Genomic DNA, 25,973 nt, shown 5'->3' on the forward strand with positions numbered 1-25,973 from the left:
CCTAGTGATTTAATCCAACCCCTAATTCAAGAAGTATCTGAGAAAAGGAGGGCAGGATTGCTCGTACCTATCCTTGACCCAAACCATGTAGATTTAAACATGGATGTGTCTTCTATAGATAACAATGTGTTTAGAGCACAAGGAAGTACACAAACAGGTGACGACACCATTAAAGATGGTTTTATTACTACCTTTTGTACAGACAGTGGTACAGTTAGATTTATTTTATTTAAAAATTGGAAATTTATTACAAACGACAGTACATTACTTGATAAACTAGGATTATTACCTAATATTATTTTCAGGAAAGGGTATAACCTTAAGTCACTTCTCGAAAGTAAAAGTAATTGTATTAGAGCCAGAAACATAGGGATGTATTTGTGTGGTACTGCAGGATGTGCAGATTTATGGATGTAGGTAATACTTTTTCTATAAATCACGACAAGTTCAATATTAAATTTAAACTAAATTGTAACTCTAAACTTGTTGTGTATATAGCTAAGTGTGTTTGCTGTCCTGCATTCTACGTAGGTAAAACCGAGCGTAGACTGCGGGACAGAGTTTACGAACACACTTACGCTATTTCTATGAATAAAATAGAGAATCCTTTAGCCAAACACGTTACCTACAATGTAGGACACAAGTTCATGTTCAAAGCTATTGATCAAATTCAGATGGATATGAGAGGGGGTCCCTTTAATCTACTCTTAGAGGAACGTGAACTAGCATGGCAGATTCGCCTTAATGCATTTTCTTACACTGGTTTAAACAAAGCATGTAATATTGATTGTCTATTGAAACTTAGAAGTCTGAAACGTTAATGTTTCTGACTTCTTACTTAATGTGAGAGATAACTAACTTTCCAGTCTTAGTTCCAGACTTGCAGCCATGTATCTGGTGTGATTTATTAATATGTTTATTACTATTTTTGTTTGTAATATTTATGTGAATATATGTGAACATATGGTCATATTATTTAAATAGTTGTATGGGTTTATTATAAATTAATTTAACATTTTAATACAGGATGGAGAGGAAGTCCAAATTTGTTAGTCAATGCGGTTTTAAAGCACTTGTAAGATTATTATTATTTTTTTATGTAGTTACATGAGTTGACTTATTTAACTAATTAACTTAATTGATTTTAAATTGTTTAATTCATCATGTGACTGTATTATCCATTTATATACGATTTTGGAATGAATGTGTGTTTTATTTCTGAAGAAGTTGCTTGATTTGAGCAACGAAAAGCGCTTAAAATAAACACATTTTGTGGACTTCTGTTGCAGTCCATGGGCTTTGGTTTCGGCTTGCTTTTGATCGTTTTATCAGTAGTTTCAAAACTTCCCTGCTATCATTACTCTTAATATTGTTTTATAGTCTTAGTTCTGTTTCCTTTATTAGTATGTTGTAGTCATTATGGTATCATGCTATAAGCCTCAAATTTTATAAAGTTTCTTCTTTTCTAAAATTAATAAATTAAATAATCACACAGTCATTTTTATTAATCCTATCTTTTGTTAACTTATTTTTTATACTTCTAGAAACAATGTCCTTTTATATTGCTTAAACACTTTTGAAAATATGTAATCAATTCCATCTAGATTTCATGTGCTATCACCATTCATACATGTTAACGCAATTACTAACTTTTCTGATGTAATATCTATTTGCATCTTGTATTGGTTTTATCTCCATGCTCTATTTATGCTATTGTTTTCTGATATGTCTTTTTCCTCACCTGGACAGATTTTCACAAGGCAAACATTTATAATTTGTATTATTTTTTTTTTTTAGTTTTATAGTTCATTCTTTATGTTATATTGTATTTATTATCACCTCTTGTATTCTCATATGCTTTCTTAAAAATTGACTTATATTTTTTTTCCTTCCATTGAAAAATATTTGTCTGTCATTTTGTTCATCTTTTCCTGTTCTTTCCTGAATTTTGATTCCTTTTCATTCTCACAGTCAAGCCAGTTCACATATATATTTTTTAATGGACCTCACATTGACTGCATCTTTTTCTTCTGGACAATCATTAATTAAATGCACTTCATCACACAGAATAAACAGTAATGTGGATCATTCCATTATCTGGTAGTCCCTTTATTTTGGTTATTATTACACTGGGTAAATTACATACATTTTGTTGATGTACGTTAAAGCAACCCATGTTTCCTTCCCCAAATCATATGGTTATTTTATCAAATGTCTTCCTTCCATCATATATAGCACTACAGCTTTACTTTAAATAAATATTAGTATCCCACCAGTTTTGAATTGCATATGCACTTTTTTAAACACCTTTATTAAATTCTCACTTTCAGTCAATGACATAGGTACATATACATTAACAGAAAACAAACCATATTAACAGTTTCTTACTTTTGCGCATTATATATTACATATGTTTTCTTATTAATAGTTATTATTCACATTAGCATTACACAAATTGTCCAATTCCTGCCTTCTTTTAAACCTCACTTCCACTCCTGGTTATTATTCTGTGTTCCCTATTATATGATCGAAGACGCATTCTGTCGAATGCGTCTTGATCGAACTTGAAAGCACGAAACGGCAAAATACTGAAACAGCATATAAGCACATTCTTTCCCTGGGAAAGAAATCAATTGGCCGCCTTCATTATGTTGCCATTTTCATCACTGTAGTGCAATCTCGGAGTTGGTATATTTAAGTAGGGGCGTGTGGGGACAAATACCCCCACTTTATGTAATGTTTTAAAGTTTTGTTTTTTTTTTTCTTTTTTGGAACAGCGAAAAAACGCTGTTCTAAGTGTTCAGGATTGTAAGCTTTCGCTTACATGGGGTTGATAAATGCGTTTGCTTTTTTAAGTGTTCGCTGATTTAATATAGACCCTTATTCAGCATGTACTGTTGCCAGAAATTATATTTATTTCTATGTAATGTGTCCCCCCCTTCCCTAAAGATCCCTCTTCCAGTCCTTTTATCTTCTCTGTAATATTCAGTACTTCAGTTACAGTTGGTATAGATGTTGATTTCTGTTTTGTAATAAATGCTTTCCTGATAACCAATAGCATTCAAAACTGCAAGGCTTTACTGTGTCTCAGCATTCCAGGTCCTAAAACCCAGATCAAAATAAATATTTCCTTAGTGACAATGACTTGCTCTCCCAACATTTCTGGTAGAAAGAATTAGAAATAATAATTTCCTTACTTATAATGATTTGCTCCTCTAACATTTTTGTCAGAGTACTCTGCAGGGAATTTTTAAAAATGCCAGCTTATTGCATCCCCAAAAACATGTTTCCAGTTATCTCCTTCTTCTCAATCATACCTCCATCAATTACTATTTACATGAGGAAAAATTATCTGAAGTCTGCTTGGGTTACAAAAAAATACCTACGGAACACTTCCAAGCAAAACTTCTAAACCTTCTGGACTTTATTGCATATTTGGGAGACAAAGATATGTCCACTAATTGCTCCCTTTGCACACTGCTTTTCAAGTATCTCTTCACCATCTTTACTAACATCCTTTGATTGATTCTTATAGTTATCACACTGTATGTTATATGCCTTACGCTTGTCCGTTTTTAAGCCAAGCGTCTGTTCATGACTCAAGTAAAACATGCCCCATAGCTGATCTTTCACTTAGCACTGCCCTGTACCTTTCTCTTTGCTATACTCTGCTATCAATCAGTGGTAGGGAAGGCACACTGAGCTATGATGTAAGCATCTGCTTAACCTTATCCCACTCCATCACCTTTCACTCTTTAGTTATTTGGCCCCAGTATGTTGGTTCCTTTGCTAGTGTTCTTTTAATTTGTAAACTTAACATCAGTCATTACACAATCTTTCTGAGGTGCAAAATCATCTTTTCATTAAACTTTCGAAAATGTTGCTTGTAATTTTGAAAACCTCAACTGATACAATGTAAAAAAGCTTTGTCCCTATTTGGTAGAGCACACCTCCTGTACTTAGCTTAAGTGTTTATAGCGTGTACCTGTTCATTTTATTTATTTATTTACTTATCTATCTAGCTATTATTAGTCTGACTAAAGACCACTTTATCAGCTAATTTCTAGATTCTAAACTGTTTTATGTTCAGTGTATTCTGATGACATTGGAGCTCTTCTCCCTGGGCCGCCACTGAAAATATGTTGCTAATTACTGGAACTATCATGGTTAAGAAATGGAATGAATAAATGAATAATTAAGTAAAAAAAAACATATTTCATTGCTTTATTTCCTACAGATTGCTCTATGAGTAGTGCTCTTAACTTTGTAGGATTCTTTTACCTCGTACCTTTCTCCCTTTTTCACAAGTCTATAGCATTATCGTTCTTTCATCAAAGAATCAAAACTCTACACTCCATTAAAGATATTTTGGACATCTGACTCTGTAATAAGAATCTCTGCAGCATTTCCTAGTGAATCTTTTTTGTAGTCAAATGAAATTTTTAATTTATAATATCCAAGAAACAGTAACTCCATCAGCAGGTTCAAATTCATGAAGGTGCTACAGCAGCACTGTATTCTTGAGTCCTCCTTCATGGTCTGTAGCAGTTTTTGCTCCTTAATTCTCATTTTATTATTATTTTTGTTTTCTTACTCCAATGATACCATCTTCACATACAAGATTAGCTGTAAGTTAAATAAAGAGTCAAGATTGTTTGGTTTCCTACTTCCCACCAGCACAGTTTGTCTTTTACAAAGGAGTGTCCTTTGCGTCTCCTAATTTTTATCTCAGGCGTATCATGTTGTCCTTCTCTGTCTGGTCACTTTTACTTATTCCTTTATTTCTTCTTCCCCTGTACCTGGTTATGTAATTTGTCTCGACTTTAAAAATATATCCTAATATATCACATTGCCTACAACAGCTCCTGAAGCAACAGATATAGGTTCATAGCTTCATACTAGGCTAACTGCCTCGAAGAACCATTTTAAGCCTAGCCAATAGCATGAGGTCAGAATCAAACCATGTACCCTGTGTCTGTGAGGTAAAGACTTCACAATTATGCCAAAGCCTCCCCTTTTCTGCATGCTATTAACGCATCGATTATTTTTTTTTATTCCAGTGAACTCCTTTGGATTTGACCAATCTGAGAGTTTGAGAGCTTTGTTTACATTTGGAAGAAGTGTTCAACTAGCTTCCAAGATTTTGTTAGATTCCAAAGTAGTTACTTAAGTGGAATTCCTTATCATTCGCACAACTCTTTAAATCAGTCACTGTTAACCTTGAGACCATCAGAGGGCAGTGCACTCTCTGGTGCTCTGAAAAGTAGTGAGTGTTTTGTCAAGTGTTAGGACTACTGCACATGAGAACCTATAAAGTACCAGTTACATGACTGGACATTTTGGGAAGTTACAATAACTGCTAAGTAGTACTCTTTGATACACTGATCCACAAAAAATCAGTATATATATCAGTCTTTAGAAGAAACAACAAGCAATACGCAACAAATGAAGCCATGAGCATAAAAATCCAAATAAAAAGCAACAAACAACAACTTGTCCAGGGCACCAGAGATCATTTTAATGAATACACACCAGGGCACCACAGATCAATTTAATAAATATATACTTTGTGTATTTATTAAATTGATCCGTGGTGCCCTGGATGACTTGTTGTTTGTTCCACTGTTCTTTTTATTAGTGCAACATTTGTATGTGAACAATCATATTTTCTTTGCATCAGCCTGAACATGAGAAAACTTCTATAATTGTTAATATTCATGCATAGGTTCTTCGTATTTTATCTCATAATATGTTTTCATTTTCACTTTTTCTGCCTTTAGTACACTTTTTCTTTTCTGTCTTCTGTATGTATAAGCAAAATGATGATCTGTAACAGTCAAAATTCTTTAACTAGGTTATAACTCAAAGCATCCATCTTTTTTCATTAGCACTGTTTCTTCAAAATAGGCTTAACTAGAAATCATTTCCTCCAAGTTCCATGTATGACCTCATCTCTTGGGATTCTACTATTCTGTGTTTGATGTTAGCTATTGCATTTCTCATTTGTTACTATAGTCATTGATTATTCTGTGTATGTCATAATTTTTTTCCTTATCCATGTAATATGCCCTCTGTTATTTATGGGCTTTTTGCATTGTCATCCGTTCTTGTACTGTACGTATGTGTAGCTTTCTCTGTTATTATTTTTATTCTATATTTCGGTCTTTGCTTTTTGTCACATATCTTACATATGCTCTATTCATCATTTTCCTTGTAAGAAATCTATATTCTGATTTTAGCCATGAATTTTTCTTATACTTCTGTGTGCCCATACAAAGTAGTTATTCTCTTGCATTTTGAACATGTCACATCTTTGTAAAAGCTGGATGTTGTCCCTTATGAGAATACCGCCCATGAAAATATCAGCTCTGTCATTCTTAACTCTGTCCTTTTTCTATTGCATTTATAAAGTAATTTCTGTTTACTTCTGTCCTCGTGTTTTTTTTTTTTTTTTGCTTTAATAACTGCCTATGTTTTTGCTTCTACTTAATTATCTCCTTTCTTTCTTTTTATAACTATCAGTAACTTTGCATGCATTTCATACAACAAAGATCCGGTATATTCCGGCAGCTTGTGCAGAGTCATACTTGCTCTGTGAATGCAGATACACAAACAAAGGCAATCATCACATTAATTCATGTTCTGATCCCCACTGTTTTGAGCTTAGGGAAATAGGGCAGTCAGAGAATACCCCAACAAGGAATAAAAAAAAAAACAAAGATAACTAGTCCTGGATATAACACCATTTATTTGCAAGACATATGCACATAGGCATACATTCACACACGCACACACGCACGCACACGCACACACGCACCACAGAGATAGTATGATATGTTGGGTAATATTTTGGCATCACTTGGTGTGTCATGACTCCTTTAATGATGTCTTCAACTTCAGTGCTTCGGTTCATTAGTTCCTGCTTGACACATGCTGTTTTAGAATTTCTGAATTCAGATAAAGTCAGAGAAAGGGGAATAGGTGTGTTTTCTTTGGCTATGATGTTTATATTTCCAATTATGTGGTACCTTAAGTATGATATACATAATATTTGAGAATGTAGGGGCAGAGCAGACACACAGAGGGTACATAGAACTCTGGTTTTATTAAACTACTGAAGGGCACTGGGGTAGAACTGTGCATGTTTATGACTTCTCTATGTTTGCTATCATTATGTGTGACAACTTTATTTCATGATAGGCACACAAACCCAGGTGCAAACACACACATACATGCACACATGCTTGTGCATGTGCAGAGACAAACACACATACACACATCCACACAGACATAACTAATGTAGGATGAAGAGTGTTGCTCTACCAGGTGGAAGCTGATAAGACATACAATTTGGAGGTGTAATAGGATTCAAACATTAATTAATTTATGAAGCCCTGACAATATCATAGTTTTATAAATGAATGCCAGTCCCACATTCACAGCTGCAGCTGTGTGTCGGTAAGTATAACAATGTGTTTGCTACAATTATTACAAGCAGCTTGCTTCAGTTTTATATATATATATCTACCCAACCATCCATCCGTGCATCTACACCCTCTTTTCCCCATTCTTGCACATGCTATACATTTTTTCTTGTCATCAACTTCAGGTACACACACACACACACACACACACACACACCATACACACACACGCATGCGTGTGCACACGCACACACGCACACATACATACACAAGCAAAATAACACTTTGATCTATCAGCAGATCCATTGGATAATGGAAGAAACTGAAACCTCCTGCAAAAAGCTAAATGGACTCAGACAAGACCTACAGATCTTTGACAAATGCATCCCAGCCATACATTCAAATGGAAAATGAAGCACTCTGAGACAGCAATTCTAACAGGCATAGTTTAATTTTGTGGTGAATGGATTGGGGTTTTGCACAGAGGGTATGGGTTTTGTAGTCATATAGAGAAACACCAGATGTCTGAAAAGATTCCATATGCTATACTTGGTCAGCAACATGCATGAATATATTTAGTCAGAAAGCCATCCTGAAGTCAACTGATTAGTCATATCATTTGAAAAACTTATATTTGATGAGTGCAAATCTGCACTGAGAACACCAAAACCACTTAAGGGCTGATAGTTTAAAGATGCATAATTTAGTTAAATATAATGGGTCTATATCATATGAGCGAATCGCACAAATTGTGAATGCTCATAATATCGAATGTACCTGACCTCGAAGTGCTTTTTCTGAGATCGAGGTACAGTGAAGAATGGGATATTTTCCCTTTCCTCACTGAAGTGCGATCTCAGAGTTGGAATATATATTTAGCAGGGGGTGTGGGGAGCACAGCCCCCCCAATAGGAAGTTCGAGGTCCAGTACATTCGATATTATGAGCGTTCGCAATTTGTGTGATTCGCTCATATGATATAGACCCAAATATAATTTGTGAAACTTCACTTCCTGCATTGTGTTCCTCATCTGTCTTTCACTAATGACCATACAGCATTAATGCCCTGGACCAGTAATGAAGCACTAATGCATTTATGTAAGGAAACCAGGCTCTCAGAGTGATTGGAGGTAATAAGCAGCTCCCCAAGTGCAAGGTCAAACGTCACTGCGAAGGCTAATATGAGAGGATGGTGTGTTCAGTGTGAGGAGTGGATATGAGAGATGCTTAGGCGATCCTTCCATTATATAAAATGCTGACTAGGCTCCTGGACTGAGATCATTGCAGAAAAAGGCAAATTTGGCGTGCAGAAAGCATGCAGTTCATTTATTTTTCTATAGAAAGGGCCAGCCCAGGCCAAGAAGCACAGTCACATTACAATATAAAGTAGGCATTTATTGCAAAACTGAAAACATGAACCCTTAAAAGAATAAATCATTAAGTAAATAATATCGTAGGCATGTAGTTGTTTGGTCACTATATTACATGTATCAAAAGTTAGTGTAGAAGTAAAAGTGTTTCATTATTTGACTGATCTACAATGCTAAATCAAATTAACAATCCATTCTTACATAACACAATAAACGAGGGTTGTTTAATTAGTGATACACTTTGCACTAAGCACTGTAGTATAAAAGATGAGGTTTCTGCTTAATGAGTGCTAAAATACAAGTCTAAGGTTTGCTTATACAGTAGTCAAAACCTGCTTCATTAGTACCTGCCTAAAAACTGAGATCATTTTCCCTTGAAAATGAACACTGGAAAAAAAGCAATTAATATTGTATACAGGACACCTAACAAGGTCAAAGCAATTGTTGCATGACACTGTTTTACTGTACATATACGATCTGTATGGCCTTTGGGCAGCTACTGATACTTCGACTTGCCTAGCCAGAAAAGTTAGATTTTTCTTTAATAGAGAGGAAGTTCTGTATGATTTTCTCCAGAGGCTGTTTACCATAAGTATTCAAGAGCGCTTTCACAAAAGCAAAGCCCACAGTGAAAAAAGGACACACTGTTCCCACAAAGAAAGAACACTGAACTGAAAATTGCACAGCAATTATTTATGATTAAATGGTATTCTGAATGGCAGGTAAATCTTGGGACAACAGCAAACAAATGCTGGCCCATGCTCTTCATTGCCTTTTGATTTTTTGATGTATCAATGTAAGATGAGATTTCCATCAAGGAATTGCATGTTTACTGCCTCACTTAACAAATTATATTATTGCTCATTGGACACAGTAAATGTTCTACACAATGATTTTGTTGAGTAAACACTGAACAAGAGTGACGTGCTTAGATTTCCAATGAGTTGCAATGGTTTATCACATTTGTGGCTAATTTTATTACACAGGAAAACTAATGTTAATGCCTGAAGACTGGATGGTAGCACAGCTTAAAATACATGGCATGTGAATTAAAAAAAGGCAAAAATCAATGACAGTCAATTGCAGTTTCTAAAAAATGAAATGTTATTCTTATAAGATGAAATGCAGGAATTATAAGTTTTAAGTCTAATTTGTGATCATAATTATTTTCTACTGAATCAAGCTATGTTTATATCTATCTATATATCTATAGCTGTCTATATCCACACACACACACACACACACACACACACACACACACACACACACACACACGTGTGTGTATATGGGATCCATATGGATCCCTGAATGGCAGCATCACCAAAACAGATTCGGCCGGGCATACTTGCGCAAAAGTGCTTTTCACCGAAGAAGCACTTTTGCATAAGTATGCCTGTTGTGGAGATCGCACTACAGTGGGGATAAGGGAAAATTCCCTTTTCCTCACTGTAGTGTTACCTCAGAGTGAGAATATTAAAGTGGGGGGTGTGAGGGTGCAGGGGGGCTTGCCCCCCTGCAAAAACATAAATGGAATGTATTTTTAACACACTTTAACGAAAGCACTTTTTCGGTGAAAGCACTTTCGTTAAAGTATGTTCAGTGATTGTGGATTCGGACTATTGAACTTTCATTCAATAGTCCTAGATCTATATATATATATCTGTATACATATATAGACATATAAAATCAAAATTAAAACTGCTTCCAGGTACACAACACTCAATGAAGCAAGCTGGCAGAATTAAAATTAATAAATGTAATACAGGTATTCATAAGTGAGTGTTCTTTTCTAAGATGTCAAATTCTTTGAAAGTCGCATTTTTCCAAAACTCTGGCAGCCCAGTTTTGATATTTACTGGTATTTTTCATGGAAAATAAAAAAATCACTGTCACTGAAGAAAACAGTAAATTGAGAAAAGAAATCCCGGCCATATATTTTGTACTATTGTGTTGAATAAATTGCATGGGATAGACAGAGCTGTTGCTTATATGACATATGCAGTGATGAAGAAAAGCCACTGATAATGTAACAAACTTGCATGTACAATGCAGATATGAATTTAATACAATAAAACCTTGCAAAGGGAACTGTTTTAAGACTTTTAGACTCTGAATTCCTTACCTTGTGAATTGTAACAGTGTAACAAAAGTTACATTATTTACATTGAGATATAGATTCAGAAATGAATACCTCAATACATTCTGCAAAATTGCGCAATGAGCATCAGTGCATAGGGTGTGGCTGATTCAGAAATGAAGGTCATGCCATCATTCAACCAGGGAAAAGTACATGGTGTCCATCATATGCTAACGACTGTGTACTGATACAACAATGAGAAATATTATAGCAATGTGAATGGAAATGAAGGTAAACAACATGGTGGAGTAATTCAGAAATGTATAAAAACTGCATGTTTACACACCATGATTTCTCAAAGAACAAAGACCACACTAGAGTAGGACCCATATTAGCTGAACAGTATGTGTTAAAGGCCACTCTTGCAACTAATGTCTGAGACTGGATATGTTATGACCCATGGATTCTGCCTAATGTACTATCACCCCCCCCCCCATAATAGGATGCCTAACACAATATAGCCTCCATGATAATGACATAACTTAATGCTATTGAGTTGGCAGACACACAATTCATGACCTTGTAGACATGTGCCATCCTTACATGGAATCCAGTGGGATGCATGGAATACCAGTCCCAGTAGATGCTAATGAATGGGTAGTCTTGACAATATTTGCTACAGGGACTTTCCAGTGACCATAAGAGAAAATTGGAGGGGGGAGCATCTCACAGAAGTTTGCTTCACAAATACTGCACTAGTGCCTTGATCTTATATTTCCACTTATGGAAGAGCATTACAAATACCACAGAAGACATAAACAACATCATACAGGTGTTCTATGAAATGGCCTATTTCCCTAATGTTGCGGGCCCACTGATTGCACCCATATTGTTATCAAAGCCATGTTTCACCCACATGGACATCAACTGAAATGGATTTTACTAAATCAGCTACCAGGTGGTTTGCAATGCATAAGGTATTAAATTCAATGTAGCTGTGTCAGATTCAGGCAGTTCTCAAAATTGCCACAAAGGAAAACATCAAATCTATACTAATGATCTGTGCAGGGTGATTCTCAACAGGAACATCTTGTTGGTGCACCCGATATGCCCTGGATCCATGACTGATGGCAATAATGGTGAATTCACAGAGCATAGCTAACATACAGCGCAACACTGCACTGCTGTAGACTTCATCATCACTGAGCATGCGTTTTGACTGATGAAGGCCTGCCTTCACTGCCTACATTCCTACATTTGCATGTTGCTGTATGGTCTGAAGATCTGCAGCAAAATATTTGCAGTCTGTGCAATTCTGCATAACATATGCAGACAACCTGAGCAGGGTTTGCTAATGAAAGACCAGGCAAACAGGTGCCAATGACAGAGGAGGGGTCAGTTGTTCGAGGAACAAGCTGCAGAAGAAGTGCAGGTGCAATATACTATGGCACTAGAGTTAGCATCTGGTCCACTCCTATGACCCAGATTAAATGCGGGAAATATAAAACTGATGCATGCAATACTGCACCCAGGCTGTGTTATAAGTGCACTGACTGGTCATGCTATGCATTAGCCATCACATACCCATATAACACAGCAGTGAGGGCAGGACACAGTTGCCATCATATTTAGAAATGAGGAGGGGCACATTGGCAGGTATCAGCACTAGGCACAGTTTTGAGTAGAACTAAGGCTGTGGATGAGAGTGCTTGATTTGAACAGGAGGCTGTGGGGAACTGTTTATGCTGTGTGGTGAGTGGGGCTAGTGCTTCTTGAGAGGGAATGTTGATAGCGCCAGGTGGAACAGCTCCTGCAGATTTGCATGAATTGTGTATATGTGAGAATTGTCATAGGATCTCAGGTGAGTACAATGCAGACCATGAATGTGCCCCACCATGGGTCTGCTCACACTGGAATGGCACTGGCCCCACCACCCACTTAGAAAGACAAATGGAAAATGTGACACCATGACTGTCAGGTTGTGCAAGGTGCCTAAATTCCATACGGTCCACATCTGCGCAAGTGGCTGCACCATAATGACCAGGCACACCACCTGTAGGTTACATGGAGAAGCTGAACATGGCCTTGATCTACCTGCCTTGTGGGGTACACTCACTGTAGAGAGAGAGGTGAGCAGTTGCCATAGGAATTATACCAACACTCTAGTCATAGGTGACGCTATAGTCAGGCACACTGATGTTCCACTCACCAGGCTAAACAAGGAGAAAGTTACTGTCAGCTGCCTGTCAGGTGCCAGGATCCGCCACATAACACACACACTCAGGTCACTCCACAACAAGTATAAATATGACACTGTCATTGTCCATGTTAGTGTGAATGACCTGAGAAATACCTCCCTGGACTACATGAAAAGAGACATGAAGGAGCTCTCCGATCTTGTAGCTCAGGCAGGTATGACCCTGGCCCTGAGTAGTATCGTGCCATCACCCAGAATGATGCCACAGTACAAGGACAAAATGATTGACTTCAACAATTGTCTAAGCTTTTGGTGTCATTCTAAGGGAATCCAGTATTTGTCTGCCTGGGACAACATGATCGACAGACCATGATGTTTTGCCAGAGGTGGCCTGCACCTGTCGCCTTTGGGATTCTGGATACTGGCTAAGGCTCTTGCCACCCCTACAGTGCCTTTTTTAGGCAAGGCTCAAATGACAAATTCACCACCATAACAGGTACAAGCAAGCAAAATCTGAGGATAATGCTACTCAATGCTAGAAGTCTAAACCTCAAAATGCACTCACTCGAGGCATTCCTTAAAATGGAGAACATTGACATCTGTGCAGTGACAGAGACCTGGTTCAAAACTCCAGAGAGCACCCCTGCATTACCAGGCTATAATTCATACCACACCTTTTGGCCACCTAACCCGGAACAAAGCGCTAAAGGTGGAGGTGTGTCCATATTCATTAAGGATATCCACACCTCCAGGCTAGTTGCACAGCATAATGCATCCGAGATTATCCAAGTGCAAATAACTCTGGGCAAGACCACAATCCAAATTGTAGCTTGCTACAGACCCCCCACCATGCCCCAAGATTCCCACTCCTCATTTTTTGATACACTGGAAAAGTATTAGGGTACAACCTAACACCCTAATAATGGGCGATTTCAACTACCCCACCATTAACTGGGAAAACTACTCATGTACCAACTCTTTTGCTCAACGTTTTCTGGAATTCATAAATTCCAATGCCTTGGATCAACTTATTCACACCCCCACCAGGGGCAGCAATATCCTAGACCTGGAGGTTACCAACATGGGCAACCGGTGTTCCACACCAGAGGTCAATTTCTTGTTGGTCAGATCCGGCCACAAGCTAATCACCCTAGACATCCACATCCCGCTCTCACCCCCAATTAGGGAAACCACCATAAAAAACTTCTCCAAAGCCAACTTCACACTTCTTAAGACAGAAGTGGCAAACTTCATGACACCCACGCAGATGGACAATAGAGGTATGACTGTTGAATCCTACGCAAATGCACTTTATAAGCATTTACACGAGTGCATGGATCATGCTATCCCTAATAGAACCAAGATGCTATCCTCCAAAAAAAGAAAGCCAATCTGGTGGTCCTCTGCCATAAACAAAACTCTACAACAGAAGAAAGAAACTGTTGCAAAAAAGAGTAAAATACCATGACTGGAGGAACTCTCTGGTCAACCTCAGTAAGAAGCTGAGATCCCTCATAAAATCCTCCAAAGCTAGTTACGAGAACAAAATTGCCACTGACTCTAAAGACAACCACAAAGCATTCTATAACTATGTCAAGAATCTCAATGGCAACACACATATCTGCTCTGAGTTACAGCACAATGGTACTAAATATACAGAACCAACTGATATTGCCAACATCCTGGCAGATAGGTTCAGTGCTAAGTTTACCCCCCTCTCACCCCCTAGAGGGCCCATCTCTATACCAGAAGAATGCAAAGTTCCTGTAATCACGGCTGCACAGGTAAAAAACACACTCTCCAAAGCCAAGAACACAACATCAATGGGACCTGAAAATATCCCAGGCTGTGTTCTACATGAACTACAGAATGAGCTGACACCCTACCTAAGTACAATGTTCAATCATAGCCTCACATCAGGCTTTGTGCCCACTGAATGGTGCACTGCGACAGTTATCCCACTCCACAAAGGGGGAGCCACGACGGACCCCGGGAACTACCGCCCCATTAGCCTGATGAGCCTGGTCTGCAAGGACATGGAACGCATCATCATGGAACTCTTAAACAAAGACATTGGTAATCTCCAAACTCTGGACCCTACCCAGTTCGGATTTGTAAAAGGCAATTCATGTCTCCTAAACCTGATTGACTTCTTTGAAGCAGTCACCAAAGCCATAGATGAGGGTAAGGTGGTTCACACAGCTTATCTAGATCTCGCCAAGGCTTTTGACACCATCCCTTACTCTGGAATTATAGATAAGTTCACTAAACTAGGTATAAATCCGTATGTCACAAGATGGGTTGCCAACTGGCTCACGGACAGAACCCACACTGTGAAAGTAGCAGACTCCAAATCCGACTTCAGACCGGTGACAAGTGGAGTACCACAGGGTTCAGTCCTGGGTCCTCTCCTGTTTGGTATCTACTTCTCTGAAGTACAGGCTAACACAGAAGGTCTTTGGCTAACAAACTTTGCAGATGACTGTAAACTAGGAGCCATAATTGAAACTCCTAACGATGTGGACATACTACAAAAGGGCCCCACTGAGACAGATGCCTGGTGTCAAAGCCATGGCCTGAAGCTCCATGCTAAAAAGTGTATTGTCATCCCCTTTGGTAAAAACTCTGTACCCATGAACTACCACATAGCTGGTAGTCTACTTAATGCCAAAAATGTGATGAGACCTTGGGAAAAACTAAAACGTTGCCACTGAAGGCGTTTATATGCACCCACCTTCCTTTCCAAAGTTTGTAACTTGCGTTCATACTCTATTAAATCCACATTTGGTGTAGATATTGCTTTGTCACTGGCAGGAAATACTTCAGGAAAAACCTGTAATAAAGGATTCACTTCTCTTTCAAACTGGAACTTTAGACGATTTAAAGATTCCATTAGGCTGCAATAGGCTTAGACAAAATCCAACTATCCAGCAGCAAGTAGTAACACAAACAACAGCTGTTCAGCACCCAATGTTCAAGAAAAAACAGACGACAGTTGAATAAAACACCTTTATAAAACACAGAGCTTTCGGGACACACCCTTTCTCAATGATTAACATAAGGTTCACTAAAAAATTCACTTAAATACACCAAAAAAGACATCACATGACCCGCAGCCAGGACCATATGACCAAAAATTCAATTAAAAGGTCAATATTTAATACATATAAAAAAACATATAAAATACATATAAAACATGAAAATTCTTGTATAGAAATAAAGATATGAGCATCATCTTTACTTCAATTTTGTTTGTTGTATTTTAACCAATATTGGTTTTAAAGAAACAGCTGTGTTCAAACCTGGATATACATCAGCCATAAGACGTATTATCCATTCATATTCCTTTGTTTCCAACAGATTATTTATGTCCCCACCTCTAAGGGGTTTCTGTACCATATCTAAAACTCTAAACTTAAACTTATGGTCCTCACCTAGTGTCCTAATGTGTTTACCCAAGGCATTATTTTCACATCCTCTCCTGATTTCTGACTTATGTTCTATAATGCGGTCTTTAAGTTTACGTGTTGTTTTCCGACATAAAACATGTACAGGCAACACATGTTGCTAGGTATACCACATTATTAGATATACACGTTGCCAAATCATGAAATACAAATATTCTTTTGGATACTGGATGTTGAAACATACTATTAGAACCCAGATCCATACTAGTAGAAGAAATTATATCATTGCAACAACTGCAATTATAGCCACCAAAAGTACCTGTTTTAGCCCCTATAGACTGCTTAACACTATTGATGTTAAAATCTTTATAACATAACAAACTTTTTAAAGATTTTTTGTTCCTATAAGCAAAAGATGGTCTCATGCCTACCAATGCCGCAATGTCATCCTGTGCTAGAAGTACTTTCCAATATTTACTTATAATATTCTTAACTATATGTGATCTTGAAGTATAAGAGGTGATGAACCTTAGTTTCTCATCTTTAGATGTGATAGATGAAGGGTATCATCAAAATTGGAACTGAAGGTAGGCTTATAAAGTGAACTCCTGTTGGTTTCTATTTCCTTTCTTACATTAGTTAATAATAATTTAGAGTATCCACTCTCAATAAATTCCTTATACGTCTCATCCATCTGCTTCAAAAAAATCATTTCAGTAGTATTCATTCTACTTACACGCATAAGTTGTGCTTTTACAATACCCTGGAACACATGAGAAGCATGCATACTAGATGCATGTAAATATCTACCACAGGATACCTCTTTTTTATGTATTGAGGTTATTATATTATCACCTTTTATTGTTAAGTTAACATCTAGGAAGTTTATATCAACGTTAGAGCATTCCATTTTAAACCTTTAATGATTTGTGTGAATATGAGTTGAGACAGGCTTTTGCTAACAAGAATAATGTTAAGAATTTCAACCTTACATATTTAGAGTTTCTGGCTTTAAATGACTTGAAAAATAACTCTAATATTATAATTAAACAAGCAGATAAGGGTGGCATGGTTGTGATTATGGACAAACATAAGTATTTTGACTCTGTTTTGAGTTTGTTAAAGGATGTTACAGCATTTAAAAGTATATCATATTCAGAAGTAAAAAAATGTATATCTTATATAAACATGTGTATTTATGATTTGCAATTATCTTGTGACATTTCAATAGATTTATTTCATTTTTTTACTGTGTCATGTCCGGTCATACCTCAATTATATGGCATACCCAAAGTCCATAAATCTAGAGACAATCCACCAATGAGACCAATAGTCTCTGGTAATGGTTGGGCTACTGAGCCTATTTCTCTATATTTGCAAAAGCAGTTGAGTCCCTTGTTGTCCCATTGCCATGCCGTTTTGAGAGATTCAGTTGACTTCTTGAAAAAATTGAAGTGTTGGCATATGAAAGACACTGACTTTGATATAAGCTATGGGCCTATACATCTGGTAGTTATGGATATTACTTCTTTATTTACTGTTATTCCGAATGACCTAGGCCTTGACTCCATACGTCAATTCTTAACACGTTGTTCAAACTTTACAACTAGGCATATTGAGAACATATGTATGTTGCTTGATGTGGTTTTACGTAATAATGTGTTTATTTTCAATGAAGAATACTATTTGCAGTTAACAGGCATAGCAATGGGTACTCCCATAGCAAATACCTATGCTAACATAGTGCTGCATGAATGGGAGAGAATACATATTTTTGATGGGGTGAAATATATAAATGAGAAGGTTAGGTTTTACCAGAGATTTGTGGACGATTGTTTTTTTGTATGGAGAGGTTCCTTGACTGAACTCACAGAATTTGTTGACCATCTTAATGGTACTACTAACTTTTTAAGGTTTAAAATGGAATGCTCTAACGTTGATATAAACTTCCTAGATGTTAACTTAACAATAAAAGGTGATAATATAATAACCTCAATACATAAAAAAGAGGTATCCTGTGGTAGATATTTACATGCATCTAGTATGCATGCTTCTCATGTGTTCCAGGGTATTGTAAAAGCACAACTTATGCGTGTAAGTAGAATGAATACTACTGAAATGATTTTTTTGAAGCAGATGGATGAGACGTATAAGGAATTTATTGAGAGTGGATACTCTAAATTATTATTAACTAATGTAAGAAAGGAAATAGAAACCAACAGGAGTTCACTTTATAAGCCTACCTTCAGTTCCAATTTTGATGATACCCCTTCATCTATCACATCTAAAGATGAGAAACTAAGGTTCATCACCTCTTATACTTCAAGATCACATATAGTTAAGAATATTATAAGTAAATATTGGAAAGTACTTCTAGCACAGGATGACATTGCGGCATTGGTAGGCATGAGACCATCTTTTGCTTATAGGAACAAAAAATCTTTAAAAAGTTTGTTATGTTATAAAGATTTTAACATCAATAGTGTTAAGCAGTCTATAGGGGCTAAAACAGGTACTTTTTGTTGCTATAATTGCAGTTGTTGCAATGATATAATTTCTTCTACTAGTATGGATCTGGGTTCTAATAGTATGTTTCAACATCCAGTATCCAAAAGAATATTTGTATTTCATGATTTGGCAACGTGTATATCTAATAATGTGGTATACCTAGCAACATGTGTTGCCTGTACATGTTTTATGTCGGGAAAACAACACGTAAACTTAAAGACCGCATTATAGAACATAAGTCAGAAATCAGGAGAGGATGTGAAAATAATGCCTTGGGTAAACACATTAGGACACTAGGTGAGGACCATAAGTTTAAGTTTAGAGTTTTAGATATGGTACAGAAACCCCTTAGAGGTGGGGACATAAATAATCTGTTGGAAACAAAGGAATATGAATGGATAATACGTCTTATGGCTGATGTATATCCAGGTTTGAACACAGCTGTTTCTTTAAAACCAATATTGGTTAAAATACAACAAACAAAATTGAAGTAAAGATGATGCTCATATCTTTATTTCTATACAAGAATTTTCATGTTTTATATGTATTTTATATGTTTTTTTATATGTATTAAATATTGACCTTTTAATTGAATTTTTGGTCATATGGTCCTGGCTATGGTCATGTGATGTCTTTTGGTGTATTTAAGTGAATTTTTAGTGAACCTTATGTTAATCATTGAGAAAGGGTGTGTCCCGAAAGCTCTGTGTTTTATAAAGGTGTTTTATTCAACTGTCGTCTGTTTTTTCTTGAACATTGGGTGCTGAACAGCTGTTGTTTGTGTTACTACTTGCTGCTGGATAGTTGGATTTTGTCTAAGCCTATTGCAGCCTAATGGAATCTTTAAATCGTCTAAAGTTCCAGTTTGAAAGAGAAGTGAATCCTTTATTACAGGTTTTTCCTGAAGTATTTCCTGCCAGTGACAAAGCAATATCTACACCAAATGTGGATTTAAATGAGACCTTGGGACACAGGTGGACAGTAGTCTCTCCTTTGATAATCACATTGCCACAGTGGTCAGGAAATCCTTCTACATGGCTCACGTCATCACAAAAGGTTTCTCATCCAGAAAAAAAGAGGTCATTGTTCCCCTCTACTCATCACTCATTAGACCTATTATAGAGTACAATGCCCCTTTTGGTATGTACCTCACAAGATGTCTACAACAACTGGAAAGGCCACAGAAATACCTCACAAAGAGGATTACTGGCCTCAAACAGATGCCCTACGCAGACCATCTCAAAAAACTCCAGCTTTACTCCATCACATATCGCCTACTCAGAGGCGATCTCTGCCTAACATACAAAGCTATGTCAAACCCAGAGCTGTTGGACATGCTCCACTTTAAAAAATCCCAATCCCTCCAAGCTACACGCTCTAGGGACCTAAACCTTGTCACCACAATAAACAGAACATGCTGGAGGGATAGATTCCTGTCCCAGATACTTCCCATACTCAGGAACAGACTACCTATCTATGTCAAACAGAGCTCCTCATTAGCACTCTTCAAGAAAAATCTTGATGATTGGATTGGAAATAGGAAATTCACCCCAGGGATCACTTCTGTGGCTCTGCTCGACAGGGGCACAGGAAAATAATTTTTTTGGGTGGCGAAAGCCAGGGTACATTTTTAGGCCCTAGGGCCAATAGCCTAGTACCTACCTATGAACCTATGAACACTGTAATGGTGAAGCATACTTCCTTATCATTGCAGTAAGGACAACAGTGAGGGCACACATTTGCCGTCAAACACAGCAATCATTTGTAAATATCTTCATATAAGTATTTCTTAAGGCCATACAGTACACCTGTCACTTTTGCCATGGTGGCAGTGTCACTTTTCTGTGCCTAGATGACACCCCTGCACATTCAGGCAATGAGGGGGAACTATGGTAGTAGCAGACATCAGTTCACTATTTCCAGCCGCTATTGCCACAATCTGTGGAGGTGCCACTGTAGACTGTAGGTCCATGGGTTGGATATGAGGCTGCTTCTTGAGTTTGGCTGCTGGGCAAGACCTGTTATTCCATGGTCTCTGAAGAAATGAGGGGTGGGGTCCGCAGGCAGCAGAGCTGTGTCACTGGACATGAGTGATATTGTGATTATCACAGTCATTGCTGCTAATAGTGCACTATCTCAACAGGGTATGCTAATGTAACCCTGCCATTATTGTCAGTGTTTGATGCAGCACTGACAGCAAGCATAACCTGGTCCATTGTGAAGAATGATTTAAATGTAGTGCCTATGAATGCATATAGATAAATACCCATGTGCAACACTTCCAATATGTAACAATCCCACTTCCCTATTGATTTGATTTGGAAGCTGCACAGTTACAGAAAGGAAAGCACTACAAAGAGTGGTGAGGGTTGCAGAAAAGGTAACAGGTTCCAGTCTTCTATCAATACAACATCTTTATTCTGCAAGAAGCATCTGAAAGGCCACCAAAATAATACAGGACAACACGCATCCTGCACATCAACTTTTTAAGCATCTGACATTGGCATAAGATATCGCAGCATCTGCTGCAGGACTGCAAGATTCAGTAACAGTTTCTACCCTACAGTGATTAGACTTCTGAACTCAGGCACTAGTCCCAGGGGTCTGGACACATAGTAATTCAAATTTTATTTATTTGTGCAATATATACTTGCATATATTCCAAGTAAGCGCAATATTTATTTATTATATCCATAGTCAGTATTATTTAACTCACTCAAACGCAAAATTAGACAAATAAATTAGGCATTTCAATCTGTAGTGTGTTTTGTATTACCTTAAATAGGGTAGTTAATTTAACTCAGGGGAGGGTATTCTTTTTGTATGTGAGTGTTGGCAAATGTCTCTGGTCTTTTTTGCATGTACTGGGAATAGAATTACATTTATTAGTTATGTTTATTCCTCTAATTGTATGTGTTGTTTCACTTTCCTTTGTAATCTCAAGAATTGAGCTGATACACAAAATTTCATTTAGGTTACATGTGTGTAGTTCTAAATGACAAAAAAATTTACTTTGACTTTGCATCAGTAGTACAGATAAGGGCTATGCATAGAATGTGAACAAGTGTTATCTTGCTTGATATGCCTTTATGACAGCATGCCAGATGTCCCCGTAGAGAAGATGCTGCAGTGCTGAGCATCCCGGAGATCACAGCACTAGAGTGTCACTGAAATGAGTTAATGACATAAAGAAATACCATCCTGGTCCATATGGTAGAGACATGGGACGATGCATCTACATCATCTCTAATATCCAGACTTCCACAAGGTTTCAGACCCCTATCAGTCTGAGCAGTCAATAACAAGAACTCGTTTGTGCTACTGATGGTGATCTGTGATGGTAGGCTTCCACCTGCATCCATTTGCTCCTTTTCAATGGTATAGACCTTGTCCAGTCATGCAGGATTAAATTGAAGACACTGGGATAGACTTGATAAGCTTCCGTGTTGCGGTCACTGATTGCATTCATTTTTATTTTATTTTTGTATTCACTTGATAACTTGGTCAGTCCACTGGACATGTTACATTTTTTGACTACTTTTATTACACAGGAAAACTAATGTTAATGCCAGAAAATGTGCAAATGCTGCATGGTAGCACAGCTTAAAATACATTCTTAAGAATTAATAAAGGCATTAAATATTAGACTTTTTCTGGGTTGAACCAGGAGAGCTATCTAGTTAAGTGACTTACTCAGCGCCACACACTAGGCAAATGGAAGTAAAAGGAAAAACATAGCAAAAAAGTTGCATTTAGTTTTTTTTTTGTTTTATTCATGGTTTGTAATATCCATTTTTTCAGTGTTGTGACTTTTGCGGTTCCTGGGCTGATTTAATCTTGTCCTATACCTCTGCAGTGCTTTTTTCATTTTGAGTTGTGGCATGGATTGTCTGCGAGGTTTTAGCACTCTTTTTTTTTCTTTTTTGGTTAAGAATCAAACCTTGTAACTTGGTCCAAAGGAAACACAGCATTAACATGCTCCACCAGCTCAGATAACAAACATGCTGATAGAGGGTCCAGCTACTCCTGCCTGTGTTCAGAATCCATCATGTATGCTCACATTGAGCCTACTAAAGAACATTGGTCTCAGCTATGAACAACTGCTGAAGAGGTGTAGTCTCCTTTGATGCCATGTAGGTACCCGTACACACACACACATGCACACGCGCACACACACACACACACACACACAGATAAACACACACACACACATATGTACAAACACACACACACCTTTATGTATGCACACACACAAAAACACACACACACACACACACACACACACACACACAGAGACACAAACATACGCACACAGATACACATGCACAAATGCACACACACACACACACACACACACACATGAGCACACACACACACATACACACACGTATAAACACACATGCGCACATACACACCCACTCCCACGAGTGCACACACAGACACACACACACACACACATATGCATATACAAGTGCACACACACACAAAACACACGCACACACGCACGTATAAACACACACACGTACACATATACACCCACACGCACGAGCGCACACACACAAACACACGTATAAACACACACGCTCGCATGCGCACACACGCTCACACACACACATTCACATGCGAGTGCACACAAACATACACGCACACACACACATATGTGAACATGCACAAAAGCACACACACACGTGCACACGTGAGCACACACGCACGAACACAAACACACACAAGCACAACACACACACACATACAAACATACACGTACATGCGCACACATGCACAAAAACACACTAACGCAAGCACACACACACACACACACACACACGCACACACACATGAATAAACACAGACGCACACATACACACCCACGTGTGAGAATGCGCACACACACACGTGCACACACACACACATATAAACACACACGCGTGTGTGCGCACACACACAGACTCGCACACACACATACACACACATATGCACTCACACATTCACAGGCACATATAAACACACGCACTGATGCACAAACACACACATGCAAACACACACGTAAAACACAAACATGCACACACACACACACACACACACACACACACACACACACACACACACACACACACACAAATGCATGTACACACAGACACACACACGGCCACATGGGCACACACACACACACACACACATACCCTCACACACACATGCATGCACAAACACACACACACTTATGTATGCACACACATACACTGCACACACACACATAAACACACACACACACATGCACACACACAAACACACACACCCTCACACACAGACACAATCACACGCACACACGCACATACATACACATGCACAAATGCACGCACACACGCACATACATACACATGCACAAATGCACACACACAGACACACAGACACACGCATATGCATGCACGCACACACACACAAACATACACATATAAACACACATGCGCAAACACACACCCACTCTCACAAGTGCAGACACAGACACACACACACACACACACACACACACACACACATAAACACACATGCACACACACATGCACGTGCACATAAAAGTGCGCACACACACACACACACACACACACACACACACACACACACACACACATGCACACATATACACCTAAACGCCCGAGCGCACACACACATATGCACAAAAACACACACATAAACTCACACACACAATAATACACTCACACGAGAGTGCACATAAACACACACACAAACACACACATATGCACACATGCACACATGCACACATACACATGTGCACTCACGTGAGCACATACACACACACACACACACACACACATACACTAATGCACATGTGCGTGCATGCACACACACACGGATAAACACAGATGCAAACATACACACCCACGTGCGAAAGCACACACACACACACGTGCACACACACACATATAAACACACACGTGTGTGCGTACACACATGCACACACAAACACACACGCACACTCACACATACACTCACACATGTGCACACACACGTGTGTGCAGGCACATACACACACACAAGCACACACACATGTATAAACACAAATGCACACATACCCACGCGCACAAGCGCACACACACATATAAACACAAACGCACACCAGCACATGCGCATGCGCACACATGCATACACACACACACACACGCACCTACACACACACACATGCATACACCCACACTCTCATGCGCACACACACACACACACACACACACACACACACATGCAGGCACACATTCACAGACACATATAAACACACACGCACTGACGCACAAACGCACCCATGCACATGCACACATGCACATGCCACATGTATAAACACACACACAAACACACACACGCACCCTCACACATGCACACTCAGACACACACGTGCACACACACATGCACACACACACAAACACACACGCAATCACAAACACACATACTCACGTATAAACACACAAATGCACACACACACACACACACACACACACCCTCACATGTGCACACACATGGACACATGCGCACACACACACATGCACACACACGCACACATGGGTGGACACGCCTGTACACACACTGACACACACACACATATGTATAAACCCACACAAATAAACATGCTCACAAAGACATATAAGCACATACACACACACACACACACACACACACCCTCATGCACTCGCGCGCGCGTGCACACACACACACACACACACACACACACACACATACACACACTCACATACACATGTATAAACATGCACATGTGCACACACACACACACACACACACACACATACGTAGACACACCTTCATGCACACAAACACACACACATGCACACACACGCACACATGCAAATGCACACACATACAGACACTCACGCACACACACACACACGCACATGCACATGCACACATACACGTACATACACACGCACGTCCGCACACATTCACACATACACATATGCACGCGAATGCA

Source organism: Protopterus annectens, chromosome 11.part0 (assembly GCF_019279795.1).
Source record: "Protopterus annectens isolate FY-2018-M chromosome 11.part0, PAN1.0, whole genome shotgun sequence".
In the NCBI taxonomy this organism is placed as follows: Eukaryota; Metazoa; Chordata; order Ceratodontiformes; family Protopteridae; genus Protopterus; species Protopterus annectens.